Below are 9,639 nucleotides of genomic sequence, written 5' to 3' on the forward strand. Positions count from 1 at the left end.
TTATTCCTATTCCCACTGAAGTTCCATTCTATAAAGGACATATTTTGCATTCATGACCTCACTCACAGTGCTGGTCTTCCATTTTAGCTGGTCATGGCCCTTGCATTTTATTTCACGACCTACACTGAACTTTCTCTGTAACCACAACACTATAGTACATCGAACATACTGTGGAACACTACAGCACAGTACACTTTATCCCATGATGATTTGCAAACTCTTTAACCTACTCTAAAATCAGTCTAACCTCAAAGAATTTCTGCTCTGAGAAAAAGTCTCTAGTTATCCATTCAATCTATACCTTTTATCATCTTGTACACCACAAGTCAGCTCTATACTTGCTTCACTCACTATATTCTGCATTTCATTGTATATTTTTATTTTATACCGTTTCAGTGTACTTACCTTTGGAATGATCTGTCTGGGTGGCATGGAAACAAAAGCTTTTTGCTGATCTTATACACTTCAAAACAATAAACCAATTACAAATTACAACCAGTCCTGTCTTCATGCTGCCTTCTATCTCCAGACAGATGATGCCAATGGTCAGGATTGAACTAGGTTTACTGGAGCTGTGGGGCATCAGTTCTCTCCACTGTATCAAGGTGCCATAATTATCTCTTCAAGTACAGTTTAATTATTGTCTTCTCTCTGTGTTGCAGTGTAGTTTGGAGAAGCTATTTGATGCTGAATAGAGTAAATGTGGACCTCCTATGTTTTGCTGTGATTGTTCACAACTTCACACTACAGTCAGAACAATGATGGAAGGTAGGTCATTGATGAAGATAGCTCAGCACAGGGCACTGCTCTGGGGAACTCTCTCCATAGTGGCCTGAGACTAGGATGATTGACAACCATAATCATTTTCTTTTATGGCAGGTCTGACTCCAACCAGTTTGCTCTTCATTCCCATCGGCATGGAAAATGAGTTGTTTTGAATGGATTAGGGGGTCTGCTTTCAGATTTTTTAAAAATGTTACTCTCTTCAGGCTCTTCCGGATGGTTAAAATTACTGCTATTACTTTCATTTATTGAATAGATAATGAAGGCAGAAGGTCAAAGAGTGAAGGAGAAGTTTAAAGACCCCTTTTCACTCAAGAAGTGGCTACAAGCACAACGTAGCTTTTGGGAACTTCAGCCCACAAAACAGGTAAGTATGAGTCAGGCAGAATGTAAAAGTTTAACAATTTTAAATCCATTCCAAAATTACCAGTAACCCATGAATATATAAGAATGAAAATGCTAAAGGAAGGCAGCTGGCTCTTCAATTCTTCACTGCTATTGAATAACACTTTCATCCATCTGATCTTGAATTCAGCTCCACTTGCCTACAACCCCTTAAAATCCCCTAGAAATCAATTACTTATCAATGTTGGCCTTCAATATATTCAATAACCGGACCTCTATGGAACTCTCTTGTAGAAAGTTCCAACAATTCATACCCCTATGAGGGAAGAAATTATCATTTTCCTTTTAAATGTGCGACCCCATCATTCTCAGACAATGCTCCACTTTTCTAGATTCCCCATAGTTTGAGACATCTTTTCAGCATCCAACCTGTCAGGCCACATCATACGTTACAAAAAAATTTCTTCCCATTTCTCTTAACTATCAGTGAAGGATCTCCAACTTTTCTGATGGCAGCAGCGAGAAGAGAGCATGCCCTGGGAGGTGGGACTGGTGATGATGGATGCTGCTTTCCTGCGACAATGTTTTGTGCAGATGTGTTAAATGGAGTGAAGGGCTTTGCCTGTGATGGACTCGGCTGTCTCCACTGCCTTTTGCAGGATTTTCAATTCCATAGCATTGGTGTTTCCTTACCAGGCTGTGATCCAAACAGTCAATATACTCTCCAATACAAATCTACAGAAGTTTGTCAACATTTTAGATGTCATGCGAATCTTTGCAAACTTCTAAGAAAGTGGAGGTGCTGCTGTGGTTTCTTCGTACATGCACTTAATGTGCTGGGCCCAGGACAGATCCTCTGAAATGATAACCGATCAATTTTAAGTGCCTGACCCTCTCCAGCTCTGATCCTCTGATGAGGACTGGCTAGTGAACCTCAGGTTTTCTCCCCCTGAAGTCAATAATGAGCTCCGTGACCTTGCTGACATTGAGTAAGAGGTTGTTGTTGAGGCACCACTCAGTCAGATTTCAATCCTTCCTATACACTGCCTCATCAGCATGTTTTATTCATCCTGTGACAGCAAACTTAAATATTGCATTGCAGGTGAGCTTAGCCACACAGTCATGAGTGTAAAGCGAATAGAGCAGGAGGCTAAGCATGCAGCTGTGCTGATGGAGATTGTGGAGGAGATGTTGTTGCCTATCCAAACTGACTGAAGTCTGTAAGTGAGGAAATCAAGGATCCAATTGCACAAGGAAGAATTGAGGCCAAAGTGTTGAAGCTTATTTGAGGGAATGACAAGATTGAATGCTGAGATGTAGTTGATAAAGAGCATCTTGATGTATGCATCTGTACTGTCTAGATGTTCCAGGATTGAGGGAAGAGCCAGTGAGGTGGCATCTGCTGTGGACCTGCTGCACCAGTAGGCAGTGGCCCTACCTATGTGCCACTCCACCACTGATCTCAGGAATCCGGGCAGCTAAAGACACTTGAGAACTGCTGACTCCCTTCTGAGTGCCAGTTTGCCCAATTCTGCATCTACGTTCAACATTTCAGCCACACTTAAATCAGTAATCTATTCATTCTATTTCATGAATCCAATGATGATTTGTCCCATTCCCTCCAGTGCCTTTGATCTTTGCCTTCCCTGATGCGCCCCTAGATATGTCCCAGTACTCCTTCTGCATTGTCACAGATCCACCCTGTCCCTGTTTATTCCACAGCCCATAGGTGTCTCAGTGTTCTGGTTCACTAATGCCCTCACCCCTGAACTACCTTTGGTCTCTCTCACTCAACTCTGTCATACTTAGTTCTGTGAGGAGTTTGTTCATTCTCCCCATGACCATGTGGGTTTCCTCCCACATTCCAAGGATGTACTGTTAGGGTCGCTATGTTGCTGACATGCTATATTGCTGACAGAATCATGGTGACACTTGTAGGCTGCCCCTAACCCATCCCCACCACTTTAATTTGATGCAAACGATGCATTTTGCTGCATGTTTTGATATACAGTAGCTGTAGAGATGGGTGCATTAACACCATTCAAAAGATGTTTAGTCATGGTTTTGGAAAATTTAGAGGGATTTGGGCCAAAGTTAGGCAACTTGGTCAGCATAGACTAGTGGGGCTGCAGGACCTCTTTCTGTGATGTATAACTCTATGACTCTGTCACTCTATGGCAGATGAACTATAATGTGGGAAAGTTTTTAATCATCCACTGTAGCATAAAAGAAGCTGCAGAAGATGTTAAATGGTGGGAGACTGACAAATCATGATGTTCAAAGGGACCAGGGTGTCCACATACTTGAATCATTATAGGTTAACACGTTGGTACACTAAATAATTAGGAAAGCAAATAGTATGTTGGCCTTAATTGCAAGAGCATTTGTGTAGAGTAGATGTCTTATTCCAAATATATCAAGCCTCTTGACTCCATAAGTGGTGCGATGTCAGGGTTTGACAAGGTGGATGGAAAGATAATTCTGTCTCCATCACTGCAAGCTTCTCTTTGTGCTGTGATCCACCTTGCAGAGTGAGAAGCAATCTTGAAGAAGTGCCGTTGCTGCATTCAATACAATATCTGATGATCGACAGTATCTGCCAGCAAAAATCCCTTACTTTGCTTTGTTTGGCAGCACGCCAAGGAAAGGATTTGCATCTTATCAGTACATCCAACAAAGTGTGAACGAACATTTTGTGCTAGAGATGTGCAGATAACAACTAATGTATGCAAATAATAACAGCAGAAATGGCATGTTGTTTCAGAATATGTGTAGTGATGGCGTTGGAGAATTTGTTGAGAGCTGAATTAGAGAGCCTCTGGAAGGGGTTCGAGGAGTACAATTCCTTATCAAATTATATTTACTGATTATTGGTTTCTGCACCACGTCAGCACCTTATTGGTTGGCTGCATCAGCAAGGGGTTGGTTACAGTTAAAGTTATTAAGCTCTACCTAAAAATAACCAAACTTTGTCAGGCCTGTGCAGGCAGGCACCTCCCAGTTTCCACCCAGGTAACAGGAGTCACCTGCCGTTCATTTCCAATTCATCACCTGCAGCCTATTTAAACCCAGCTCTCATCCACAGTCCTTGTCCACTCATACAAATGAGCCAGCCTCAACCAGTTGCTCCTAGCCTTCAGTTACTTTGTTGCCTTCTTAAATATCTGTTCCTTCCTGTTTGGTGGCCCTGGTGACTTGTTATTTTGCAGTTCGTTATTAAAGTTATCGTTCACTACTGAAAGTAAGTTAACAAATTTCATGTCACATGCCAGCGATGATAAACCTGATTATGAATTCTGATCCTAAATTGTTTTCACTGCTCTGTGTTTGGGTCAAGCCTCCTCTACATTTCCTGACAGCCTTAGGGACACAGCTTGGCACATCGTGGAAACCAGCCTCCCTCCCATAGACTCTGTAAGCACTTCTCACTTTCTCGATGAAGCAGACAACATAATCGATAACCCTACCAACCCCAGATATTCTTTCTACTCTCCATCCCATTGGGCAGAAGCCAGAAGAAAGCACATACCACAGGCTCAAGGACAGCTTCCACCCCACTGTTGTAAGATGATTGAATTGTCCTCTAGTATGATAAGAGAGACTCAACCTACAATCTATATTGTTATAGCCTTGCACCTTGTTGTCTGCCTGCACTGCACTTTTTCCATAACTGTAGCACTTTATTCTGCATCTGCTACTGTTTTCCCTTATACTGCAGGATCTCAATGTAATATTGCAACAAAATGCTCTGTATTAGTGGCATGCAGAACAGTTTTTTTCTCACTGTACCTTGGTACCCGTGACAGTGATAAACTGAGGAAACTGAATGATGTGAGAGGGAGCTGGCTCCATAACTTTCCAGTGGTTTGCTGGTTACTTTGCTTAAAGCAGCCTCAAATCTTCAGAGCTTCAAAGGCATATTAAAACTAGAAGACCTATTTTGCCAGTGAATGGGTCTACCACTGCAAATTCGTATCATGTCATGCCCACAGGCATTGTGGAAAGTCAACAAAGCTATGTATGCTTCTTGTAGAAAATGCAGTCTGCACAGATTTTACAGAGGATGGTCCGGTGTGACCAATCTTACTAGATTTTCTGAAGAGGTCACAGAGAGAGTTGCAATGGTGATACAGTAGATTATCCAGGCTTTCAAACGACTTTTAATATGGTACCTGAATATAGACTAATAAAAATATTGGGGAATGCAGAGTCAGGAGAAAAGTAACAAAATGGTTTACTACTTCGTTTCAAGACAGGAGGTGGAGAATAAGCTATTCACAGTGGAACAAGGTGGAGAGTGTTGTTCCACAAGGTAAAGCCACACAGTGGCTACTTTATTACTTACAGGAGTGGAATCTAGTGTGGTCTTCTGGTGCTCTAGCTAATCCACTCCAAGGTTCCAAGTGTTGTGCATTCAGAGATGCTTTTCTGCATACTACTGTTGTACCACGTGGTTATTTGAGTTATTGTTGCCTTCCTCTCTGCTTGAAATTATATGGCCGTTCTCCTCTGACCCCTCTCATTAACAAGGCATTTTTGCCACAGAATTGCCACTCACTGCAAACTCCAGAGACTGTTGTGCGTGAAAATTCCAGGGGATCAGCAGTTTCTGAGATACTCAGACCATCCCCCACCTGGCACTAACAGTTATTCCATGATCAAAGTTATTTAGGTCATATTTCTTCCCCATTCTATTTGGACTGAAGAACAACCGAATCTCTTGGTTACATCTGCATGTTTTAATGCAGTGGGTTGCTGCCACAAGATTGGTTGATTAGATATTTGCAGGTCAACAGATGCACCTAATAAAGCGGACAATGAGTGCAATTGGTAAGTTGGTTTATTATTGTCATATACACCAAGGTACAGTGAAAAACCTTGTTTTTGCATGCCATCCATACAGTTCATTTCACTACAATAGTGTGTTAAGGTAGTGAAAGGAAAATGTAGAATGAAGTGTTACAGAGGAGCTACATTGCAGCAGGCAACAGGGTGCAAGGCCATAACAATGAGCTCAGAAGTCCATTTTATTGCACTAGGAACTGTTCACTTGTCTCGCAAGAGCGGGTAGAAGCTGACCTTGAATCGGAATCAGGTTTAATATCACTGTGAAATTTCTTGTTCTGTGGCAGCAGTACATTGCAAAACGTAATAATAATAACAGTAAGCATATTTTAAAAAATAAACAAGTAGTGAAAATGAGAGCAAAAAAGGATTAAAATAGTGAGGTAGTGTACATGGGTTCATTCTCAATTCAAAAATCTGATTATTTGCAAATATACAAATCACTACAAGCAGTGAAATAGGTTCATAAGGCCATGATAAATGCAGACAAAATAGTTGTACTGCATGCACAAGAGACTGCAGATGCTGCAATCTGAAACAGTAAACAATCCAAAGGGTCTACAGGTCGAGCAACTGCTAACATCTCGGCTCAAAACTGTGCATCAGGACCGAGAGTGGAGAGAGGAGGCAATCGGAATAAAAAGGAGATGGGGAGTGGTGAGAAAGGATCCCAAGGTGATTGACTAGCTGAGAAGGGGTGAAAGATGACAGGCAGGTTGAGCCAGGTAGGGCAGGTGAGCCGGACTGGAGTTAGAATCATACAGTCAAGGAGCACTACAGCAAAGAAACAAGCTCTGTGGGCTATCTAGTCCATACTGAACTGTTACAATGCCTGATCTCGTCAACCTGCATGTGGAGCACAGCACTCCACACTTCTCCTATCCATGTACTTAATCAAACTTCTCGGAGATGTTTTATATCAAATCTGTATCCACCATTTCCACTGCCAGTTCCTACCAGACTCTTACCACCTTCTGAGTGAAAAGGTTTCCCTTCATGTTCTCCTTAACTTTTCATCCTTTCTTGTGATCTCTAGTTCTAGTCTCACTCAACCTCAAAGGAACAAAGCCTGCTTGTATTTATCCTTTATACACCCCTCATAGTTTTGTATACATCCATCAAATCTCCTCTCAATCTCCTATGTTCCAAGGAATAAAGTCTTAATTTATTCATTTTTTTCCTTATAACTCAGGTACTTGGAGTATTGTCAGCAGTTTTGGGCCCTGTATCTCAGGAAGGATGTGTTGTCTTTGGGAAGAGTCCAAAGGAAGTTCATGAGGATAATTGCCGGAATGAAGATGTTAACATATGAAGAGTATTTAGCAGCTTTGGGCCTGTACTCACTGGAGTTTAGAAGAATGCGTGGGGATCTCATTGAAACCTTCCGAATGCTGAAAGGACTAGATAGGGTGGTAGTGGAGAGGATGTTTCCTTTGGTGGGGGTATCCAGAACTAGAGGGCACAACCTTTTATTGAGGAACGACCATTTAGAACAGAGGTAAGGAGGAATTTTTTTAGCCAGAGAGTGGTGAAGTTGTGGAATGTTCTGCCACACAGACTGTAGTGGAGGCCAAGTCTGTGGGTATGTAACACCCTGGGAAAGGGTTCACTGCTAAGGTAATGGTATTTCTGTAGAAGCAATGTTTGGGTTATGGTTATAGATAATGGGTGTTTTGGAATGTGAGCCGTCCAATGAAGGGAGTGTGTTTTTGTGTTGTGTGCCTGACACCAGGGTGAGCAGGGTCGTTTGTTCACTGGGAGATGAAGGGAGAAGATGCTGGAGAGAAGAGATCGTAGGACTCAACCCAGAGTGGGGCCATGATTTGACGAAGCCTGGGGAGATCGAAGGAGGATCAGTGAAGTGGAAACCATGAGCTCCAACTTGTGCAGATTAGACTGTCTCATTAAAATGGGCCCTTTTTTTTTACTTTTGCTATACAAACCCATTAGTCAAATTAAGAATTATAAAGCTAAATTGTTCAATTGTATGTAGTGTACTGTCTGTTATTTTGTGGTACTTACATGTAACAGAATAACAAATCATGCAGCATCCACACAAACAGGGGTTTTTGGAGTGGGCCTGCACCCCAATCTCACACGTCTGGCAGGAACAGAGATTGTCTTCCCTCAGACTTGCACATCCGACGGAACCAGAGTGTTTCAATTGTGGGGGCATCGTCGGGGATTGATTTTGTTGGATGCTATGTGATTGCCCTGAGCATTGATCCAGTGGGTTGTGTGTTTAAGTCTGTGCTACATTATTGTCCACTAAAGTGAATACGGTACGTGATTATGGATGCGGCCGGGGTTGAACAGGCCGAATTGCAAGTTGAGTCTCCCATAGTTGGGGGCAGAGACTTCAAAGGCAGGGTGCTCACGTTTCTGTGGAGCGAAGGGAAGGAGTGGTCTGATTTGGAATGACGAGTCTCCCAGCGAGGAGTGAGTATTCTGAGTTGGTAGCGGCCCTTACCTCCCTGGCGAATACATGGGAAAATGCCCAGGCTCAAAGCCCCAGCTATGAACGAAGCCCACCCCTAAAGGGGGCAGAGGAGTATGGAACTTGGGCAGAGCAGACCGCTCAGTTGTTAGATGCATGGCAGTGCTCTGATGACGTAAAACAACAGTGATAGATTGAAAGTTTGAGAGGGCAGGCTGCTAACGTAGTGAGACCAGTAAAGGCACAGAAACACCTTGCCATCTTTGTGGCCTACATGCCAGCACTAGAGTAGGTGATTGGTGCGACAGGAAGCCCAATGGAGCCCATGATAGGGTTTCAGAACATGTGTCAGGAGCAGGGGGAGAAGCTTTCTTCCTACATCTTTTGGCTGGAGAGGCAGCTAAATTGCTGGTGGAGCAGAGGGGCCATTCAGACGGTTGTGTGGATCAGATAAGGATAGACCAAACAGCAAAAGGTGCCCAGTTCCCAGAACCTGATTGCTTGGCGTCTCCGACTGTCTCGTGAGACGCAACCCCCTCTGTCATTTGTTAAGCTGATCAGAGAAGTACGAGAGGAGGAGAATGTGTCGGAGGTGCGGGGTCCTCCGTCAGCAGGGTATAGTGCTCGGTAGTGATCCCCTGCGTTGAAGTGACCATGGATGGACCACACTGGGGAGTGGTAGAGGAGATTGTGGCAGAGTTGAGAACTGAGATGTCATGGTTGTTATCAGTGGGTGTGGCCCCCCTCTTATCACCCTCCCCCCCCCCCCCCCCCCCGTAAGATGGAGCTGATAGAGAGGTGGACCATCTAAGCGGACGGATTATGTAGAGGGCTGCTGGTAGCCGGGGTCCCCCAAGAAGGGGAGTGGCCAGTATTGTCTGTTATAACTGTGGTGAAGAAGAACACTTCAGGTAGGAGTGTGAACAATGGGATACCCCTCGGAAAGTGAGCCCCCGGGTACCTAAGCAGAGAGACACGTTGGGAAAATTTAGAAGAGACCCAGTGAGGCGATGGCCTGGTGTCTTGGGGGGAACATGTTCCCAGCAATATATCAGGGAACACCCTAAAGCAAAAAATCCTATTCCTGAAGACTTAATAGGGACAAGCTCCATTGTATTGCTACAGATAGCGATACAGATTTATGTTAGAACCATACTTCACACAGTGTTGCAGGTCACTTTGCTGTACTGTTAATTATACAACCAGTATTTGATGCATTTGTCATTGAT

At 43.4% G+C, this 9,639-nt stretch overlaps 1 long non-coding RNA gene across 1 annotated transcript; it reads left to right on the forward strand.

Moving 5' to 3' along the window:
• Positions 1-216: 216 nt before the first annotated feature.
• On the forward strand, positions 217-7,883 carry LOC140727373 (uncharacterized). Its single transcript, XR_012098832.1, has 3 exons — positions 217-768; positions 1,040-1,150; positions 7,706-7,883. It is a non-coding gene; the product is annotated as an uncharacterized lncRNA (long non-coding RNA).
• The last annotated feature ends 1,756 nt before the right edge of the window (positions 7,884-9,639 follow it).

Source organism: Hemitrygon akajei, chromosome 5 (genome assembly GCF_048418815.1).
Source record: "Hemitrygon akajei chromosome 5, sHemAka1.3, whole genome shotgun sequence".
Taxonomy (NCBI): domain Eukaryota; kingdom Metazoa; phylum Chordata; class Chondrichthyes; order Myliobatiformes; family Dasyatidae; genus Hemitrygon; species Hemitrygon akajei.